This window comes from Amblyomma mixtum, chromosome 1 (genome assembly GCF_055824585.1).
Source record: "Amblyomma mixtum isolate Tamu chromosome 1, ASM5582458v1, whole genome shotgun sequence".
Lineage (NCBI taxonomy): Eukaryota > Metazoa > Arthropoda > Arachnida > Ixodida > Ixodidae > Amblyomma > Amblyomma mixtum.
Window position 1 is genome coordinate 131,468,215 of NC_143012.1, and position 23,282 is coordinate 131,491,496.

Consider the following 23,282-nt stretch of genomic DNA (forward strand, 5'->3'; position numbering starts at 1 on the left):
CGAAAGACGCGGGTTCGATCCCGGCCGCGGCGGTGGAATTTCTTTGCAGGAGAAATTCCAGAGGCCCGTGTACTGTGCGATGTCAGTGCACGTTAAAGAACCCCAGGTGGTCGAAATTTCCGGAGCCCTCCACTACGGCGTCTCTCATAGCCACTGGTCTCATGGTCACTTTGGGACGTTAAACCCCACAAACCAAACCATATTTCCAAAAGCAGCTTGCGCGAAATTAAAGCTGCCTTTAAATAAGCAACAAAACGTTGTGAAGTATATTCTTTTTTAATGATGTATGAAATATTTTGTATGTATAACTGTCTGTGTAAAAAGTTTTGTTTCTAGCGTTCGACCAATCTTCCGATGTTTGTTGCTGTATGCCATGTAAAGGGAGGTCCGGAGGTCCCTCAAGTGATCTGCGATCACTTTTTTACCCGGACCTACCCACATCTATGATGTAAATAAAACAAACTTCAAGCTTCAAATGCTGAAATCTTTAACAGCTGTAAAACCTTTCCCAGAAAACGCCAGGAAATGCCAGAAACTGATCGTAAACACGTAGAAAGGCAGACGTATCACCTGTCCGAGGTAGATAACACATGGAAAATATGTGCTTATCAATGTACAGTGGCATTTCATAGCCTGCTCAAACTGCGATATAAAAATCAAGGATTTAACTTTCAGAGGGCTATCGCTATCAAGAGGGCTATCGCCAGTGCTTGGCATGAGCACTAAAGAAGTGTTGCCACCATGCCAAACACGCCAGCATTGCTTCTCAGGTGTCCAGGCTGCAGAAAGCAGGCTTCCAGGCTTCCCTGATTCTCTCTGTGACGCAGTCCTTGTTGAAAGCTGAAGGGCAGCAAGGAAAACAACCGACCTCAAGAAAAAAGGTGTCAAAGCCGGAAGTTGTACCTTACGTACACCACACCTCTCATAACCTCAAGAAAGTGGCCAACAAGTATGGCGTCGATGTGGTATTTTCAGCGCCACGAAAACTCGCCGGAATGTGTTCACGCATTGGCAGAAAAAAAGTGGAAGAGTGCACCATCAGACACCGAATGCCACATGTTGGCTGCAAGAAAGGAGTAGTCTACGAGTTCCCGCTTACATGCGGCAAGGTGTACGTTGGACAAACCGGACGTTGTCTTAATGAGCCTGCTTGAACACAAGAATTCATTAAACAAGAGAGGCCATATTCCAGACCACTGCCAAGCCTGCTCGAAAGAGAAGCGTGTAGCCTGCAAGCCTTGACTATCTGATTGAAAAGTGCTGTTGAAAAGACGAGATAGGACAGAACGTGAGTTTGTGGAAGCCTTCTACATCAAGCAGCGAGGTGATAATTGCATTAGTGAAATGTCAGTCGTTCTTCGCCACAGTGAAATGTTGTTTCTTGATGCATATCTGTTAGAGATGAATGTTTGTCACATGCGGTTAAGGGCATGCATAAGGGCAGAACTTATTTAAACGTTCTTCTTTGAATAAATCGTGTTGAAAGTGCAGCGCTCGTCCTGTTCCCGTACTCGTCCGTGTTGCCGTTTTGCGCTCTCATGTCTTTCACGGATTAAACATTCAACGTCGCCCATAATCAGCAATGCTACTCCACCCCGTCGAGAGGGCGAGCTGTTTAAATAGAAGATACTATAATTAGCCAGAAAAACACTTTCATTAGTGTTCCATGTTCCAGTTAGCACGACAACCGAAAATTGAAAAGAAAATCTATTAAACAGCTCCTCTAAGTTCGCCACCTTGCTTTTCACGTATCGTGTATTCAGGTGAATATATTTTAGGTCCGCTTTGGTAAGTGCTGCGACCATTTCATATGCAGTATTAGCGAAGTTAAACTTCACTTTCTCATACTTCTTTCCGTTATTGCAACAAACTGTACTCTTTACAGCTCGACAAGTTCACGCTCATTTTTAATGTGAAGTGCATGAGCGTACTCGCTCTTTCAAACAAGGGCCTTTCCGTTGGCGTACTCAGCAGACTTGTATTATTTTGGCTGCTTATTTCGCAGAACACAGAATGGCGCTATTGAGCAGAGTCAACTTTTTCAGTAAGAAAATACGTGGGGTGTCGTCCCCAAGGCCGGTCTTCTTCTTAAGGCACGTGCTCCAGGTTGCTTGCATTATGAAGTGGATACTTCTTGGCTAGGTTGCAGCCGATGCAAGGATGCTATGTCAGCCTCTGTAAGCTGAGGTACCTGGAGATTAACTTCACCTAAAGACGCCATCCAGTTGCCACTACCCTGCAGCAGTGATGCCGGACACTTCTAAATTCATACGCATAATTTGGAGCTCGAGATCGTTGACCTGCCGTTGCAGGTCGGATTCTGCAGATGCATGCGCCTTTTCGCTTTGTTCATGTTCTGTCACTCTTTTTCTTAGCCCTTTTATTTCAGTGTGCTGCTTAGAGATATTTTCCTAAACTTCATCGAGCTTCTTCAACAGAAACTGAACCACCTGTTCGAAGTTACTCCCTTTTCTACTAGAGCCGGGAGGTCCGCAAATTTTCCGTTGATTGACGCACAACTTGAACTAACGTCAAATTCAAAGTCACTGCGATTATTCCGTGTTCCCGCGTTCTTACATGTCAAGCACCTTCAGGCCTTCTTTGCCGCCTCCAATTTAGATTTTTAAAATTTTCTTGGAAACCAGCAGCGATACATGCATTACACTCATTGAATTTCACAGACCCATCATCCTCTACAGCCACGATAAGCTAGTGTCAGGCATAGCGTTGAAAAGAGAAAAGCAGAACCAGCAACTGTAAAGCAACTGCTTGCTGACTGTATAGCATTATTCTGTGGCAGTGGCAGTAGCTAGAGCGTAAACAAAACCAAAGCAGTAAAGAGAGAATGCCGTGAATTTCTAACCTGCATCGACAGAGCTGAGTGATTAGACGTGTTTCCAGATGTTGTTGCCGCTGCGAAATGAGCACCCACTGGGCAATGTCTATATCACACTCCGATGCGCTGAACGGTGCGTGCGTGGACCATGTCCGTCACATTCGCGTCACCAGAACCACAACACAGCCGATCCTGAGGACTTGGTTCCCAGTGGCCGCACGGGACTCGAATGATGTGCAAAGGCAGGCCGGAAACGGCACGGTTCCGATGCAGCAACTGCAAAATTAGTTCGAGGGTTAGATGTATACGCTGCCGCCGCTGCAAATCGTCAACTTCACACTACATATCAAAATGGCGCATGAGAGGCATATCCTGCGTGGAACATACAGTCTGGCAGTACTGTGTAAATAAAAATGAAAAATTAAGTATTTGCTGGCGACTGAGGTCTAGGGAATCACTGTTCAGAAAATCCAATACATGCACGTTCTGCGCTACACAGGTTGAACGGGTACAGAGAAAGAAATAAGCCTCACTCCTGGACACCCTATATCATGACATTTCTTTTCAGGCCTCTTCACTACTGAACAGCAGGCACTTCACTTGCATAACCTTATATTTTTCTGGTGTGCATTCTCTGGAAGATGAAGTGCGTAGAACCCTTCGCACTTGGAGATATTTGAATTGCTGGCATTTCACACAAAAACAAGCCAATGTTTAAACAGACAAAAGGTTAACACATAACACCAATTGCTCACACTAGCATTCACCTCAAGCTCGACACTGTTTATGGTTCTTCACCAACGTTTATTGTGAAATCGATGTATTGAGAGGGTAAAGAGTGTTCCCTTTCTCGGGATAATTCTTTGTCAGCTTCAAGCATTGTTTTTGTTTTCACAACCGCATTTTACAGCTGCAGGCAAGGTTACCAGCGTTACATGGTTAATGGCTGAAAAGAGGAGCACTCGCCAAAAAAAAAAAGAAAAAGCAATTTACTTCCTGTGCAACAGCGCAACGGCACAAGGCCAGAGGACAAGCCCATCAGCATGCGTACGCGCCCATCAGTTATTGTTAAACAATTTACGTTTTGGGGCCCGTACGGGTCCCTTGTTCACAATGGCAGCGTATGGACGAAGGCGGTTGCCTATGTACGGTGCAGGCAGCGTAATGAGCATGCGTATACCTCAGGAAGATTACCCCACGTTCGGTTCAAGACATGTGCTGTGATTTGGATGTGAATTGATTCTAGAAGTAGGCGAGACGATAAATACCTAATACAGGAATTTGTGGCAGCGCGAACGAAACGGAGACGTTCAGAAGAATCGATTGGTGGGCGAGTTTGTACATGACTAGATCATACAAAGCGCAAAAGGGACCGGACGAACGAAGTAGCCAAGTACTTTTCTCGCCCCAAGTACTTGTGTACTTGGGTGAGAGTGTGCATTGATATCAGCTATCGTCACAATTGTCGTGTGTTTTGGTTGAGAGCCTGTTGCGTCTTTTTCCCTTGCACCATGCTATAAAGGCAAGATCGTGCATTAAAAGATAACAGTTGCAGTAAGCGCCTTGTCCGTGTGGCTTTGTCGTTCGTCCTGTCCCTTTTGCGCTTTGTATCACCGAAAAGGGGACAACGAGAACAACCACGCCAGCACGAGCGCTGCACTTCCAATTGATAGCTTATTGAAAAAAACCGAAGCTTAAGTACAGTCCTTCTGGTGATCTTGAGGAAATCAGGCACTTTTCTAAAAAAGCTGTTTTGAAGAGGGGTTTATTGGAAAGCTGCAAGGTCTGGCAGCGGAACGGTGGCACAGGCTGATCGAGTAGCGGCGGCACGAAGACGGAGCTCGAGCTCTCGACGCGTGCGGCCGCCGGTATCTGAGGCCGCACAAATCGCTTTGTCGTCGTTGGTGCTGGCGCAATGCCTTCTTCAGTGCAACTGCCCCGGCAAAAACAGGCGGCCATCCTGGCGACTCAGGGCGAGCAGATGACGATGGGGTCGTAGTACGGTTTTAGTCGGCTCGCGAGAACAATATCGCGGCCGCGACGGCGGTGGTCCGAGGAGGGCGTTACCGGTTCGGCTGTGTAGTTCACAAGTGACGTGCGCTGCACGACACGGTAGGGATCGAGGTACTTAGGCGCAAACTTGGATGCAGCCGGCACAAACAGATAGACGAGCGAGTGAGTGGGAAATTCATGGATGGGCTTGCCCTTGGTCAGTCGCGTATTTGCGGAGGCCTTGAGTGGCGGACGTCAACGAGCGAGCCAGCTGGCGGCACTGCTCGGCATGACGGGGAGCGTTGGAGAAGAAAGGGCATTCTTAACTGTCGGGGTTGTAAAGAAAGATTGTGTCCAGAAGGAAGGAAGGTTCACGACCATATAAACGAAAGAAGGAGAAAAAAACGGTGGTGTCCTGGGAAGCAGTAATGTATGCATAATTATTTATTTATTTAATTATTTACCCACAGCGCCAAGCGGCATTACAGTGGGGGAGGGTGCACATAAAAACAAACACAGCATAAGCAGGGTCAGCCACGGAAATAAGTACAATTTGCATCAAAACAAAGAAAACTAAAAACAGATAAAAATTTCACAGAATCATGAAACTGACATGGTTATTATTAGTTAGAAAAGAAAACATCATTAGACATAATACAAGCAGTGTCTGAAGAAAATTTGTTCCAATCGCGTATTGTTCTGGGAAAAAAATGCAATCGAAATACATCAGTTTTTGAGGCAATCTCGCGTACTTTGAAACTATGGACTACGTGGTCAGATATATAATGAGATGCCAGTATATACTTTGCTCTTTCAATGCCAACAGAACAATCATAAATCGCGTGAAAAAACTTCAGTCGCAACTTACGTCGACGGATTTTCAAATGCTCCCATTGCAGTCTTTCTTTCACAGTCTCGGCAGAGATACCTTCTCTGTAAATCCCTGACACAAACCGAGCAGCTAAGTTCTGAACCCTTTCTAATTTGGCTTTACCTCGCACCGCTAGAGGATCCTAAATCGTGCAGGCATTTTCATATACGTTACGAATGGGAGGACCTGATCCCAATTAGTGGCTGGTTTGGTTTGGTTTATTGGGTTTAACGTCCCAAAGCGACTGAGGCTATGAGAGACGCCGTAGTGGAGGGCTCCGGAAATTTCGACCACCTGGGGTTCTTTAACGTGCACTGACATCGCACAGTACACGGGCCTCTAGAATTTCTCCTCCAAAGAAATTCTAGCCGCCGCGGCCGGGATCGAACTCGGGTCAGCGTCTTTCGGGTCAGCAGCCGAGCACCGTAACCGCTGAGCCACCGCGGCGGCCCAATTAGTGGCGTCAGAGGAAATATACATGGCGAGCATGTCGCCAAGAGTCCGGTTCAATCTTTCAGTGAGGCAGTCTTGGAGTCTTTTCAAGGTATGCATTTCAGTGGAAGTGAATGCGTCTGTTTTCTTCGCGCAGCGCTTCGAAAGGACCCCGATGGCACTGCAGCGAGCTTCTTCTTCTCGCCTACCAGGGTCAACCTTGCGGACGGCCTGCTCCACAGCGCAGGCCATTCTTCCCCCGTTTGTCTGGGCGCCGGCCGGCATTGATATTAGAGCCTTGGCTTAGGAGCCTCCATTCTGCCGGGTCCAGGCGGTGGGAAGATAGGTGGTGTATACCAAATGGAGCACGGGAAACGATGCTGTTATCCAGCAAGAAACAAAACTTGGCTTCTTGAGCTCGGCTTCTCTCTTGACAGGATATGGCAGCAGCGCTGTTGGCGTGAAGCAGGACGCAGGGAAAGCCGGCCGCGTTTTCCGCCTTTGTTCAAGCCAGAAGAAACTCAGATCCTAATTAAAAATCGTCACGAAGGATCTTGCCAAGAACGGGTACCCGCAAAATATGAGAATGACCGCAAAACGGCGCTCTTCACGTCAAAACGTGGAAACAACGGCCACCGAGAAAGCAATCGGGAAGCGTCCCCTACGCTCCTGGAGCAAGCGAGGCCTTATCCGGGGTCTTCAACAGCTACAATGTCCATATAGCCCACGTGCCACCAAGTAAACTGAACGAACGAAAAATGAATGGCACCGACCAAAAAAGAAAGATGTAATGACGTTTCGGCTCCCACACGGTAGCCTTGTTCGCAATGAGGCGACGGGGAATTGTTGCCTTATATACGGCGTATCACAGAACCCAGACATCTTGCGCACACAGGGGGCAGATTACCATGATTACGGTTCAGCGTATTTACTGTCGTCTGAATAATCAGAAACTCAAGATAGAGCCGTGATGCTCTGTTCCTCTCTTTCGCCACCACACGTGCTTGTGTCCAGTCAATGTTGTGTTCGGCAGATACCGAATGTACGGCCAGCACGTTCGAAGCCACCCGCCGGTTCCTGAAGTCATTCTGGTGCTTGGACAACATTGCTTGTACAACACAACATTGACTGGACAGAGGCACATGTGGTAGCGAAAGAGAGGAACAGAGCATCACGGCTCTATCTTGAGTCACTGATTATTCAGACGACAGCAAATACGCTGTACCGTAATCATGGTAATCTGCCCCCTGTATACGCAAGGTGTCTGGGTTCTGTGATACGCCGTATAAAGGCAACGGTTCCCCGTTTCGCCTCATTGTGAACAAGGCTCCCGTGTGGGAGTCGAAACGTCATTCCATCTTTCTTTTTTGGTCGGTGCCATTCATTTTTCGTCATGTCCCATCCCGACCAGACGGGCTTCCGTCAAACTCTTGACTTCAAACTGAACGAAACCTGTCAGAGAAAAAAGACCCGGTTGAACGAAGAAGATTTCCCAGAGTGATGTACAAAATTAACTGCAAGGACTGCAAAGCTGCATACATCGGCGACTCAGACAATTTAATTACGTGCTTGAAACAGCATCAAAATAACGACGCCAACGACCGCACGGAAGAAATTGCCTTGGCTGAACGCTATCAAGCTCCATCACATGGCATCTATCAGGACAACGCCTCAGTCATCGCGACGGAGAAGTATTCGTCGTCGCGCCTACTTCTAGAATCACTTCCCATCCAAACGACAGCACATGCTTTGGACCGAAAGCGAGGTAATCTTCCTGAGATTTGAGGTAATCTTCCTCATTACGCCACGTGCACCGTACATAAGTCATCAGCTTCGTATAACCGCTGCCATTGCAAACAAAGGACCCGCATGGGCTCCGAAGCATAAATTGTTTTTCCTTTTTTTTTTGCCGTGTGCTCCTCTTTTCTTCTAATATGTTCCCTCCTCGCCAGGCGGCATTCCCTCAAACACTCGGCAACGTTACACAGATGTTCGAAAAATGAGTCGTGAAGAGGCATCAGTGCTTTCTTTAGGCGAATACGCGTCTATTGCTGTGGCTTTTTGAGCCTGTAACAAACCCCTTATGAGGGGATTGCTCCAACTTTCCAGCCTTGGAGGGACGCCCTGTTTGCTCTGCTTTTGATTACAACGTCGTTACTATCCGCCCGCCAAGGTAGCCAGTAGCGGGTGCCCTCGGTCGGGTGTTGTACGATAGGCTGCTAGCGAATATGAGTCAACGTTGTATCCTGATATGGCTGGGCATGGTTGGCTGAGCGCGCAGACAATATCAACTGCGCGACCCTCAGGCGTACGCGCTTAGCGGACGGAGGAACGCGAGCGACCGAATGGCGCGCGTAACCGGTAACTACGGCTGGCCGCGTTACAATCGCAACCAGAACAAACAGATCATCCTATAGAGCTGTACAGAGGTGCAGTCGGCTCGCAGAGGTGTTTTCGAAGCTCAAGAAGCCATATCAAGAGACTAGAACGACGCACTTAGGCGGAGCAGATCATTCAACGCTAAACAGACCAAGCAGCCAGCGCTACCGACGCACCGATGCTAGCGGATAATGGCGTTGAGAAACATACGTGCCGCCAGCAGCGCGAAATCTTGCAAATCTTGCAAAAGCCTCAGTAAAACCAAAATGCAATCTAGTAGCACGTTTGCTACGCTATGCCTAAGTGCAACATTTCCAGCTTAATTTAGAACTCGCCTGGAAACGCATCTGTGCGCACCCCACGGCGTACGCGTCGCAATGGCTATATTGCGAACACGGACGAACCGCCTAATTAGTAAATGGCTGTAGAATGCATTTCGCTACCGCGTAAACAGCCGTGCACAATGCCGAGGAGAAACAAAAGGGACAGCGCCTCGGCCCTTCCCTTTGTTCTCGCCTTTGTGCTCGCTCGAATACTTCTGCAGTCGTAAATTGCGCGCATTCCTGCGCAGCAACATGGCTCTTACCCGGAGGCAAAGACTCGCGTCATACAGTAACCAGTGTGTTTCGTGGTGGCAGTAATATAAAAGCTGCAGTGGCTTCCATCGCTTAAGTCCAACGTATAGTCTAGACGAAAAGCCTGCATGTTTCATGACGTGGTCACTTTTTCGCGAAATACACAAATGGCTGAAAGCTGTACAATTGGCGGAAAAAGCTAAACCAAATACGAGTTTCAGGCATCGAATTTGCAATAAATAACAGACAAACCCCGTCCAACGTAGACACCATCCACCGGCATCAAGTCCGTCAAATAGACCGTCCTATTTGCTTTCACTTCACGCATAAATTTCACGGGGACTTCGTCCTGCTGCGTGACCGGGCAACTTGCGCGCACAATTTACACGGCGTTGGGAAGACGGTGAAACACCTGCGCTAGGCTTTTAGCGTGACGCGTGCCATTGGAAACAACTAACTGTTCCGAAATCGCAGTTACACTAATGCGCAGGGCTAGAAGCCTCGCGGCTATAAAACTAACTAGCGCTGTCCAACGCGCTGTCTGCCAGACAACTTCGCCGAGCGAAGCTCTGCCCCCTGCGTGGCATTGCTGGGTGAAGTGAGAGCCAGGCATCTCTCGAGCGCTCTCGAACTGCTCGAAGAGGTGGCATGACCACTTTCTGCTAGTGTTGCTAGCGTCTGAGAAACATTTTCAGTTTAACTTTACAAATATATCTAAAAGAACATAGAGAGCAGTTTGTTTCGCAGTGCACACTTCTTGAAGCTTTAAGTTGCCGTTTAGCAGCTGTCAAACGTGTACGAAAGTCGATGCGCTGCCAGATCATCTTTCGTATCTGGATTGCCAGTAACTATGTTCAGTGTTTTAGAGCGCAGCTCTTTGGCGCCCGTTTCTGCTTTTCAAGGCGTCGCCGTCGCCGTTATCCGTTGTAACCAGCACTGGACACCTTAGCCGCGCTTTAAGCTGCGAGACCAATGGAGCGGGAGCTTGGAAAGCAGGGTGTAAAATTGGTAAATTGGTTTTTGATGAAAGCAAATGGCGCAGTATCTGTCACATATCTCTGTGGACACCTTAACCGGAGGGAAGGCGCATAACAGCCCTCTTGGAACAGTGGGCACCTCAATCGTGCTTTAAGCTACGTGGTGGTAGTGACAGATGTGCGGTGCATGCGTTCGCATTGAGAACGTTGTGCCAGAAACGCGGCGCTGAAGCCTTATACTCCGTTTCATACATAGCTGTCAACGCTGCCAAAGGTACGAAAGTAGTCCGCTGCAAAAAACAAGCAAAATGTATCCGTCCGCCTCGCGTCGTGGCTGAGTGGTACGAAGCGCGCGCCTTTCTGTTCATTTCACAAAGGGCCTAGGTTCGACTCCCGGCTCGGGTGGTTTTTTATTATTATTTTTTTTATTTTTCTTAAAAGATTCATTAGGTAGAAACTCGAAACTGTCAAACTCTAATACCTACTTTGAAAAACACAGCGCTGTTTACTTGTCTCGACCAATTCGCCAAATTCGCCAAATTCGCCAAACGCCAAATTCGCGGTCATTATTGGACTTGGTGTTCCTGTCAAATAACATAAAAGAACACATTGTTAACGTTGAAGATGGCGTCTCTGACCACAAGATGATTGTTGTTGCCATACCACTTGCAGCCAGTGAGTGCTCAAGGCCTTATATCCCTGTGCGCGTTAAAGATTATGGGCGAGCGGACGACACCTCCATTCTTGACTACCTGGAATCTGCCTTTGATGATTTTGAAACTGTCTATGATTCCATAACGGTAGAAGAGTTGTGGCAGCAATTTAAGAAAATTATACAACACTGCGTTGACAGATATATTCCAACTCGTGTTAAAAAGACGAAGCACCGAAGCCCCTGGATCACCAGGGACATAATTCATATGAAACGTAAAATAAAAAGACTACGTAAAAAGAAAAATAAACGTATCCCAATTTTGCGACTTCGTGCTGAGCTGAAGCAAGCGCTGAAAGAAGCTAAAAAAAAGTTCTTCGATGAAACGCTGCGCCGCTTCCTCAAAACGTCGCCGCAAAAGTTCTGGCGATACTTTAGTGATAGGAAGGAGAGAATACAGGAGATTAAGCACGAAAATAAGGTACTGATAAAGAAGGAGCATATAGTAGATTACTTTAATCACTTTTTCCAGTCGGTATTCACTGCAACCCAAGATGACATAGACGTTAGTGCAGAACACCTGTTGTCTAGCCAAATGAATGACGTCATAATTACGCAGGAGGGTGTATTTCAGCAGCTCCTCAATTTGCATGCTAAGAAGGCCAATGGACCAGACAACATACCAACCCAGTTTCTCCAAAGATATGCCGAGTGGGCGTCGAGATACCTTATACTTATTTTTCAAAAATCTTTGCACACCCATTGTGTACCACAAGATTGGCGCAATGCACTAGTAATTCCGGTGTTTAAAGGGGGAAACCGAGAACTTGTAAATAACTACCGCCCAATATCTCTTACATCGATTTCTTGTAAACTTATGGAACATATTATAGCGAAGCACATCTTTCATCACCTAGAAACAAACGGTTTACTTTACCCTCACCAACACGGATTCAGAGCAGGCCTTTCCACCACTACACAACTTGTAGAGACAATTCATGATTTTGCAATGACGATTGATGGGAAGCAGCAGATTGACGTAATCGCTGTAGACTTTGCCAAAGCTTTTGACAAAGTGCCGCACAATAAATTAGTTTTTAAACTGGAAAGAGCTGGAATTAATTTGAATATTGTGAAATGGATTAAAGCTTATTTAACAAATCGTAACCAAGTGGTCAAAGTGGATGGTCATGTGTCCAGCCCACTAGCAGTGCTTTCAGGAGTTCCGCAGGGTTCTGTTCTGGGACCATTGTTATTTTTAGTCTATATTAATGATATCTCTGCTGTTCTGGAACCAAATGTACGACTAAAGCTATTTGCAGATGACTGTTTAATTTATTCTACAGTTAGAAACAAGGACGACCAGCTTAGAATTAACAACTCTTTACAGGCTTTAAGCGAATGGTGCAAAAAATGGAACATGGAAATAAATTATTCGAAATCAACATACACGCACATTACAACGAAGAAGTCTGTTCTTTTGTTCCCATATGTCATTGGTGACAAATGTTTGGTAAATGTAACTCAGTTTAAGTACCTAGGAATGACAATAACACAAAACTTAAATTGGGGCACACATATAGAAGAGGTTTGTTCTAAAGCATACCAGAAGTTATATTTTCTGAGAAAAAAATTGGAGCATGCTACACGGGATGTAAGACTAATTGCATATAAAGCTTTTGTGAGGCCAGTCCTTGAGTATGCGTCAGTAGTATGGAGTCCTAAACAGAATTATTTAAAGAAACAATTAGAAAGAGTCCAGAGGTACGCAGTACGCTTTATTTGCTGCCGATATCGAAGGACAGACTCAGTTGCGGATATGCTCTCTTCCTGTAACCTGGATTTATTAGAAACACGACGACAAAAAAATCGGCTGAAGTTATTGTTCCAGATGCTCCAAGGACAGATAAATATTCAGAAGGAAACATACATACAAGCACCAGGCAAACGCAGCTCTAGAACAAATCATGGTCGGGTAATTCAGCCTTACAACGCCCGTAGTGAAACTTTCAAACATTCCTTCTTCCCTCATGCAGTTGAAATGTGGAATGATTTGCCAATGAGTGTTGTGAAACAGAGTGATGTGCATGCATTCGAACGATCTCTGGATAACCACCTGCTTGAAAGTACCATTTGATGCTTGACTGAATGATGTACCGTGTCATGCTGATGTATTCAATGCTTGTGAATAGTGTTGTTTTTCTATGAAATTTTTATACCCTCTCTGTAAGGACCCTCACACGAGGGTTGACAGTATTGTTAAATAAATAAAAGGCAGTGTAGTGTATTGGCGACGGACGTGATTGCGAAGTGCTTTTCTCGGGTACTGAACGACTTTTTAGCATGCGGCACACAATGAATCATTGTGTGGTGATAGAATTCAGTGTGGCGTCGATTATTCGGAGCAGCCTCGGCTAGCGGCAACCTTGTATTGATCGATGTACTCGGCGGCTTTAAAGTGAGGAGCGTCTGCGAGAGCTAGATATGGTCACCTGGCTAGGTCGTTTTTGCGGTGATCTTATTCCAGTAGCGAGACCTTCCTTCTTGAACCTCGCAACTGTCCGAGGGCTCACCCCGGTCATCTCGCCCACAGTTTCGAGAACTTCGCGCACAGTCTTCTCCGGGAAGCGCTTCCTTACGCTAGAGTAAACGTTGACAATAACCTGCTTGGAGTCTTTCGAAAATTTCGGAGACTTCAGCTTGCAGAACAGGCGAGCAGGAGATGTTTTTGAAGCCGCAGTGGGCGAAGAAAACAAGCGAGTAGGCGATAGCGGTGCCATTTTCTCCATACTCGGAAACCGAAAGACGAACGCGGAAGACATCACCGGCCGGCCTAGCTGCGAAAACCTGATACAGGAGGAGCCGAAAAAAACCCAGAAAACTAAGGCACTCTGTTTTGAAGAACATTAAAGAAAAAGCAATCTTTTTGCAAAATAAAACACCATTATTATTATGCTGCAATATTAATTAAAAATAACTTTTTGAGTTCATTACTCTTGTCACTTTCGACGCACTACATTACGATGCGGACGAGGAGCGCGAACAGGCGCCGTAGCCTTGGCTGCGTTGACAGCTATGTATGAAACGGAGTGTAGGTCGTCGGCGTTCATTGGCATTGGCGTTCGCAACGATTTACACAACGATAATTTTAAGGAAAGGAAGTGCGCATAACTGGCTCCCTGGGTCAGTGAGCACCTGAATCGCGCTTATTGGTACGCGGGGTAATCAGAGAGAGAGAGAGAGAGAGAGATGTGGGCTGCATGCGTTAGTGTTCACAACGGTGAGCGAACTCTCGCGATCAGCCATTAGCTGCCGTCTGCCAGGGTGGCAGGGTGGGTGGGGACTTTAGATATATAGGAAAAAATTGCCGACGATTAAGTTACTTCCTAATGAGAAATTTGAGCGCAGCACATCAGCTGTTTGAGCTTTTCGATAGATTGAGGCAAAGAATTCGAGCAAGACATGTATGTTCAATTACACACAACTTATTTTTCACGAATATTCCTTCTTCAAGAAACACTCCACTAACAGTTCTTCATTATCATAAAGGAAGCTTTGTGGAAGGAGAAACAGATGGGTATATGCTCGAATTGCTGCACCAATGCCTGGCTGTCATAGAGGAGGTCTGCGCAAGTATTTCGCGAGGTTGTCACAGCGGTCTAGTCCAGATATATTCGTATCCCTTTCTGAATTCATAAGTAAGATACACAACGATTATATCAGCTGACAATAAACCAGTCCTTACCAACCTGTCAAAGCTATGCGTTGATTTCCGCGACCTCATTATTGTAAACTACCTGTATTAGTTTGTTAAGGAGCCAACAAGGTCATTCCATGGTTCCTCGTTTGTTCTAGATTTGCTCTTTTCTAACCGAGATTCACTTGTTCGCGATAGCTATATTATCCCAGGTATAAATTACCACGACTGTGTCGTTGCACAGGGGCCAATTAGCCAGCCTTCAGTGCCACACAGGCATCCCAGAAAAATTTTCTTCTATGATTGAGGCGATTGCTCATCACTATCTAGCGAGCTTGCCAACTATTCACAAGACTTCATATTCATCAGCCAGCGTTTCGATGCTACTGCGGTGTGGGACATATTTAAGTAGAAGCTTGATGTGCTCATTGACAAATATGTTCCTTTCAAAAACATATCAGCTAAGCGGCGCAAGGACTAGCCGTGGGTAACTCGGAAAACTAAACTATTAAGAAAAATTGTCGTCTCCTAAACACGTACAGAAAATACCGGGACGCGAAAGTACTTGAAAAGGTACGCGTTCTTGGAACAGACATAAAGATTAAAAATAAAGCTGCGAAAAAACGGTACATGAATAAGCTGGGGGCCAAAATTCAGAGTAATCCAAAAGAACTGTGGAAATTTCTTAATATTAATGGTCGTGAATCAGTCGGTATTCCGGCACTGAATAACGGCGCTGAACCTAGAACTGACGATTTTTACAAGGCATGCTGTTTCAACGATTATTTTAAGTCCGTTTCCGCAGCGAATTCGCATCATGAAATCCCTGTCGTGGGTATCCATGTGCAAGGGACAAAGCCTGAGCTAATAATTACCTACAACGGTGTGTTAAACCTCCTGAATAACATAAAGGTGTCTTCGGCAAGCGGGCCCGAAGATGTTCCTGGTCATGTCTTTAAGGTCTGTGCTGAAATAATTGCTCATTACATAGTTATTCTATATTCAAAATCGGTAGATACAGGAATAATACACCACCATTGGAAAAACGCTAACGTGGTGCCCATTCATAAGGGTGGTCCTGAAAACATAGTTGCAATTACAGGCCTATTTCGCTTACAAGTATTAGCTGCAAAATGTTTGAGCACATAATATATAGCGCAATGATGAAGCATTTGGAACAAAATGAATTTTTCACTCAAGCTCAGCGTGGATACAGATAAGGTTACTCGTCTCCGACGCAGCTCTTAGAATTTAGCAGTGATATTTTTTACATTATATGGCAAGGGTCTACCCACGGATTGTATTTTCTTAGATTTCAAGAAAGCGTTTGATTTGGTACCTCAATATTTTCTTTAGTGATTTGCTTTGATTTATTGATTATTGATTGACTTACTTTGCATGATTATCTTTACTCCAGATTCTAACTTCCCTTCTAAACTGGCTTCAATGTTACCTGCAGGGACGTAAACAACGTGTATTGATTAATGGGTCCCAGTCTGATTATGTTCCTGTATCTTCGAGGGTACCGCAGTGATCTGTTTTGGGGCCTCTGCTCTTTCTAGATTATATTAATGACATTTCTATATATATGACTTGTAAAATAAGTTTATATGCTGACGATTGTGTTATCTACCATGTTCTTAACAGTTCTTCAGATTCTTGTCATTTGCAGTGCAACTTGGGCCGCATACAACAATGGTCTATGAAGTGGCAGATGTTTCTGAACCCAATAAAGTGTCAGTTTGATTCCTTCACACGCAAGCATCACCCTTTCCTGGCTGAATACAAACTAGATTCTATCCGACTTTCTAGAGTTTCTCATTATAAATACCTTAGCGTTTACTTTTCGTCCAATCTCACCTGGAACGAGCACGTCGAACACATTTCTACTTAAGGTTACGGCATGATGAATTTTATAAGACGAAATTTTAAAATGACACTATTAAAAGCTAAAGAGCTTTTATATCTCACCTATATTCGGCCAATATTGGAGTATGCTTGTTTTTTTTTGGCCACCCCCAACGTTAAAGTTAACCGACATGCTTGAGCGTATTCAGAACTTTGCCACTCGGTTTGTTTCCAGTAATTACGATTTTAACAGCAGTGTTGCTAACATTAAACTAACGCTGGGATGGGAGCTGTTATGGAAATGCTGCACGAACTCTCGGTTAGAAATGTTGTATAAAATCTTTCACCGAAAAATAAAAATTGATAAAGAAAATTATTTCCTTCCATCGCATTTCAGGTCAGACCCACTTCACCACGGACGGAAGATTAAAGAAATTAAATGCAAAACTAACACTTATCAAAATGCATTTTTTCCATCTACCATTCATGATTGGAATCATCTGCCCCATGAAATTGTTGAGTGACGTTTCGAACCTATGTTCTGCGCGTTGCTATCGGATGTACAAGTGCGCAGTTGGCTTCTTTTTTTTTGCTTTCTTGTCATGCCGTGTTGTATCTTCATATTAACTCATTTTGTACTTGCTGTGTCATGCCTTGCCGTATTGCTTTTTTCCCTTGTTTTCTTTTTTCCGGCCTACTCTTCTGTTATGTATACTCTGCAATAATGCCTACGGGTGCTGCAGGTATTTCTAATAAACAATAAACAATAACCTGTGGGAGCCGTTACGAGCGAGAGGAACGGGATATTCTCCTGCATAAGAGGCAAGAAATCCACGCTTGTCTTTATATCTACATTAACGTCCCCACCCACCCTGCCACCTTGGCAGGTGGCAGCGTTTCTGGCGTAACGTTGTCAATGCCAAAGCATGCAGCGCACACTACCGCCGCGTAGCTTAAAGCACGATTGATGTGCCCACTGTTCCAAGAGGGCAGTTATGTGCCTTCCCTCTGGCTCAGGTGTCCACCGAGATGTGGGAGACAGATACTGCACATTTCCTTCACTTAAAAACCACTTTACAAATTTTACCCTCTCCGTCCCAAGCCCCCGCTCGCAGCTGTGGGAGACAGATACTGCACATTTCCTTTCCTCAAGAAAGGATTATTGCACTTAAAGCTCACTACCACAAGAGAGATAAAAACAAACAAAATACAATTTGTTCTCTGAAGGTGAAACGGCGGCTCGGGCGGTCAACGCCCTTCAACGCTCCACGTCTGTCTGTTCTTCGCGCCAAGGCAGGCGTGGACATACGCACAGTGTCGGCTGTGCAGTCTTTTTATTCATGCGTTGGGCGCGCGTACTCATTGGTCAAAGGCCAGGAGTGGCTTCAAAAAGCATCTGGAACTTTCTGTCGTGGCGCCGCCGCCGTCGCGCAAGTGAAGAGGTGGAGGGCATCTCTTAGCGCATGCAAGGCAACGCCCTCTCCGTCAACATCGCTTAGAAACGACTCGGACAATCTAGAACAATCGACGGCAATCCCCCTGCACGCCGCGTTGGCGAGCGGTGGGAGATCGGCCAGCCACACAAACAAGGCTAGTCACTCTCCAGAGGTTCCTTCTCGCCATTTTACGACGCGCGCCGGCGAGAGACGTCCGCGCGACGCTTTTTTAGAGCGCGGCTCTTAGGCGCCCGTTCCTGTGTTTCGCGGCGTCGCCGTTGTCCGTTGTAACCAGGAGATGGTAAAAGCGCAACCTCCTCCACTCCTTAGCAAGAAACAAAGAACATTGGGGAGGAGGGAAGGAGGTTGCGCTTTTACGATCTCCCGAGCTCGACTCCGATTCCCGAGCTCGACCAATTTCTTACTAGTTTTTATTTATTTATATGGCCTGACTAGAGAAGTTAATTAGGCTAATTGGGTAATTAAGCAATTAACTAAGCTCAGTCCCACTTACTTGGAGCATCACTATATGGTGCCTTCAATTGGTTGCATGGTTACTAGCCAAAGTACAATTGGCCCCGTTTGAAATTGGCGCACTGTGACGTCACGACCGTTTCGACCAACTGAAAAGCGTGACATTCTCTGTCGACAACTGCTGCTTACAACGATGAGACATTAAAGGCTTTCGCCTTAAAACATCAGCGCACCTTCATACGCTGCATGGAAGGAGTGGTGTACGAGATACCCCTGACCTGTGGTATGTCCTATATAGGGCAAACGGGGAGGTGCATCAACAAACGCCTCGGGGAACATGACAAAGAGGGAGTGAATAATAAAGACAAATACGCCACTTTGGTGAGCCACGTTAACACGTGCAAGTGTGCACCTCAACTGGAAAAGGCGAGGATTCTGGACAGGAGCAAATTCAAGCAGGCGAGGCTTTTATTGGAAGCCTTTCACATAAAGAAAAAGGCAGCCTTGTGCGTGAGTGACACATCAGTTAGGTTGTATGCGGCGGAGTACGATTTTCTGAGCAATAATATTCGTGCTACGCGATAAGTCAGGGCTGCGATAAGGCACGTGGTGTGTAGATGTGGGCGTTGCCTGAGACTATAAATGTATGTGTATTTCGAGCAATAAATAGTTGGAAGTTGGCGCCTGTCCGTTGTCTCCTCGTCTCTTTTTGTGCCGTGAAATCATTTGCGCCGAGGTGGGTTTTTTCCCAAGTTTAAAGATGAATAACCAACTAGCCCGTCAACATGCCTTACTCAGCCTTTTGTGAAACCCCCAATATGTAAAAAAAAAAGCCAAGTGGAAGGAAGACCACTGCACTTAATCATAATACGTAAAAGTTAGAAAGGGCAAGAAAAAGAAAGAAAAATAAGATAAAAGCGCGTACCCACTTTATCAGCTGTGGGTGCCCGTTGGTCCTGGGTATCGAACCTCGCACCTCCTCAGTGTGATGCCCAGACCACTTGGCCACAACACTCTGGAGGTGCGGGATCCGCCGGGTACCCACAGGGGGCGTACAATGAGTACGAGCTTCCCCGTGGTCTGGTGCTCGACATTCGATCCCGCGAACTACAGCCAATGGCACTTAGATATCGCGGCTGCACAGCACCATTGAGAATCAGGGATTTGCTGTTACGCATTTTTCTTTTTTATATGGCAGGTTATCTCAGATCATCAATGGCAGTTTACCGATATCCCTCAAGAGAAAAGAGTGTACAACAGGTGTATCTTACCGGTACTCACCTATGGGGAAGAAACGTGGAGGCTAACAAAGAGGGTTCAGCTTAAGTTAAGGACAACGCAGTGAGCGATGGAAAGAAAAATGATAGGTGTAAGGTTAAGAGATCGGAAGCGGACGGAGTGGGTGAGGGAACAAACGTGGGTTAATGATACCCTAGTTGAAGTCAAGAGGAAGAAGTGGGCTTGCGCAGGGCATGTAATGCGAAGGCAAAATAACCGCTGGTCCTTAAGGGTAACGGAGTGGATTCCAAGAGAAGGCAAACGTAGCAGGGGGCGGCAGAAAATTAGGTGGGCGGATCAGATTAACAAATTTGCGGGAATATGGTGGCCGCGGCAGGCGAAAGACAGGGTTAATTGGAGAGACATGGGAGAGGCCTTTGCCCTGCAGTGGGCGTAGTCAGGCTGATGATGATGATGGTGATATTCTATTCTACGAGCCCAGAGCTTGTTGTTGGACCTAGATGTTTATAAATCCAGACGCTAAAAATTCGTCAGTGACGTTTCAGAGGTTTGGTTGCATTTTCGTCCCCCTCCTGGGCTTGGCGACGTGCACGGAAGCAGCGCCCTCCTTCCAGCCAACACTCCCAAGTCACCCGTGGGAAACGACGCACGCCGTTCTAAATTTGGCCGCGCTCGGCGCGAGCAGAGCCAGCCCCGGCGAGCGAGCACTCGGGCCGCCACAGCTGCGCCGGTGAAGTGGACCGTCCAAGGGAGACAGCCGGCGCCTGACTCTACGCTTGGCTCTTGCCGCATACATTAGCGCCTCATATCTCGGTGACGTGCTAGAGTCTTCTCTTTTGGGAGTCATTTTAAGGCTCTGCTCGCGCACTGAGCCTTATTACAAAGCCAGCGCCTTTTCACGAATGACAGCAGCACTGGAAGAAGGTCCAGGAATAACGATAAAGTTTTTCTCTCGGTCTGTCATGGAGTTAACCCAAAGGAGATGACCGGCGTGCACCACAGTTTGAAATCTGCCCAGAGCGCTGCGTAGATCGGTCCTGCGAGCAAAACATTGTCCTGATGTAAACAACCGCCGCCCAATCTCTCTAACCTCGTCCCATCGCTAAGTTATCGGCCACATCATTTCTTATCATATTCTCACAATATTTTGTCTCTAATGATGCCCTGAACTGCGCACAACGGGTATTAAGAAAAAATTCCCAACCTCTGCTCGACTTGCAGCCGCATTTCAGAATTTTAGCGCACTTTTGGACAAAGATGGACAAATTGATGCTTTTATTTTGGAATTCACCGACGCTTTTATCAGGTTGGTTCTTTTGAAATAAAACAGCTATGTCTTGCTCTGTTCTTTGTTTACCGCATGGGAGCTTATCTAGAACAAAGGACACCGTTTGTGCAGTTTGACAGTCCTTGCTCTCCACCAGTGCATGTAAGTTCCCGGGTCCCCCCTGTTTTTCTTCATTGATATAAAACACTGCATTTCCTTTATTAATCTAACTGAGAAAATAATTTTTTTGCTGACGACTGTGTGATGTGTACCCCAGTATCTGCCGTTTTCTACCAGCAACATGTAGGTGATGTTCTGCTCAGTGCCCTTTCCCTAAGTGTAATTTGAGGCATATAAGTAAATGCAAAGAAAACAGTGCAGATGCGTATAAGCAAACTGAAAACTCGTGTCACTTGAGCTGCCCTGGTTTTCGCATTTCTATTAAAGAAGCAACAGAGTACATATAATTTGGTGATGCCTCAAACTCGCAACTTAACTGATACGACAACATATAACGCGCTAGATCATCAGCCATACGCAAACTTAAATTTCTTAGCAGTAAACTTAGTGGGGCACTAGCAGCTGGAAATTACTAGCCGATTTTACTCCCATAAGATGAAAACTAACTTAGGCCTTTCTCATCTGGGATCCCCATAAAGAAAGGGCATAACAAAACTCGAAAATTACGAAGACGCACAGTAAGCTTTATATAACAAGTACTTCCCTCACCTTTATTTAAGGTGCAGTGAAGAGGAATCTGAACTCGTCTTTTTGCCGGGGGAACTCAATCTACACGTTCAGAGCATTTTTAGAAACGTCGATTTGTTGCCCTATGTGGCCAATTTCCCTAATTAAATCGGATGGGCGGAATCATCCAACGCGTGGATTGCCTTTCAGCCAGTTCTGTGGAGGCTGGCCGCTCTGCTATCGGCGGAGTAATACTTAGTAATCCGTAGTAGCAAATAGTCCGCGCGTATTTTTATTTCTGCGGGCTTATTTTGCGGCTATATTATCTGTGAATGAAACTATTTATTCAAGGAAACCTCAAAAAACAAAATAAAGCGAAAGCAAAGCCTCCATGGTGCTGCCTGAAAGACACTCCACGCGTTCGTCGACTCCACCCAGCCCAATGTACGGGGAGAATTAAAAAAAGAAAGGCGGGAGCCGGATGTTAATCCGATTTAAATTAGGGAAATCGGCCACACAGGGCAATAAGTCGAAGTTTCTAAGAATGCTCGGAACATGTAGATCTAGTTCCCGCGGCAAAAAGAGTTCACATTCCTGTTCACTGCACCCTTAACAAGGCAAGGATAACGTTCGTCATTATACGTTGCCGTCCGAGCCTAAAATTTGCATAAAAATTATGGCGCGTTATTAAGCCCAAAGGTGATCAGTGCATAATGTCCACTGAGAGCTCTTCCAATTTTATTCCAAATAATCAATGTGCTTCCACGCTTAATGCCATTTTCAAGCCCAACTTCCACCACAGATGTTATTCGCCCATCCAGGCATGACTGCAGTGTTTCCCACAACAAGTGAACTAGCTGCCGTCGAGAAAATAATTAAAGCTGCAAAGCTACCTTCCGCTCCTGGGCACGATTTAATCAAAGCGAGATTTTCTAACGCACATTTTCCACCAGTCGCTCGAAAAAGATTCTTTGCCTGCTGAGTGAAAGGTCGGGAAGGCAATCGCACTCTATAAATCAGGTGACAAGCATTCTCCACACAACTGCCACCCTATTCCGCTCAGTTGCATTGCGTGTATATTTCTAGTACACGCACTGCCCCAAACCTTGCTAAATGTATCGAAAACAATCCATTTTTTTCACCATCGCAAACTTATCTTCCGCAAGACATATTTATGCGGAACACAATGTTTCCGCATGTGCTAAACGTCATCCTTGACCGCCCTTCATTTGCCGAATGTAGATTTTTACATTTTTCTGAAAGATTTTCAAAAAGAATACCTTAACTTTCTAATCGTTACGTTAAATGGACTTGACATTGATTCTTAAACTGTTTGCTTCGCTCGAGTGCTCTTTTTTTAACCGTCCGCAGTGTGTTACTGATAGGAGCGCAAATTCGCAGCCGAGCACGTGCCAGTGCACGTCAAGGGTCGGTAGTCGGCCCTCATATTTCCTTAATTACGTTAATGATCTTGTGTTTTCTCTAACACTAATTTATTTCCTGGTGACTGCGTACCCTCCAGAGAAATAATATGTCCCGTTGACATGTCTTCTCTTCAGCCAGACCTTAACTCTACCTTTATGAAGCGATAAGAGAGGGTCGTTCGTATTGCCTTGCAGATTTACTGCGCTCAATAGATACAAGAACGAAACGAGACAAAGACTGGGCGTGGCGGAAACATTAACTGAATTTTTTTTCACAGAAACGTGATTATTCTTATTTCCTTAATTTCACTTTTTTGTCAAATAAATTTTAATTTGATAGCTGTGCCACGTCCACCCTTTATCTTGCATCCCCTCGGCGCAGTCAAGCTACAATGTTATTGGTACTTGGTGCCAATCACGGGTATTGGAACTAAACACGAAAAAAATGGAAATTTCTGCATGTGTCCAGAACTTCGAACGAGCTATCTTCTTACTA

The 23,282-nt window shown here is 45.8% G+C and overlaps 1 protein-coding gene across 5 annotated transcripts in view; it reads right to left on the minus strand.

Moving 5' to 3' along the window:
• LOC149367607 (FMRFamide receptor-like) overlaps positions 1-23,282 on the minus strand; it is a 1,196,541-nt gene that overhangs the window by 728,805 nt on the left and 444,454 nt on the right. For all 5 annotated transcript variants that reach the window (XM_089556406.1, XM_089556382.1, XM_089556396.1 and 2 more), the window contains one exon: positions 2,864-3,112. The gene's annotated coding sequence lies outside the window, so the exon portion shown is untranslated. The remainder of the gene's footprint in view (positions 1-2,863; positions 3,113-23,282) is intronic.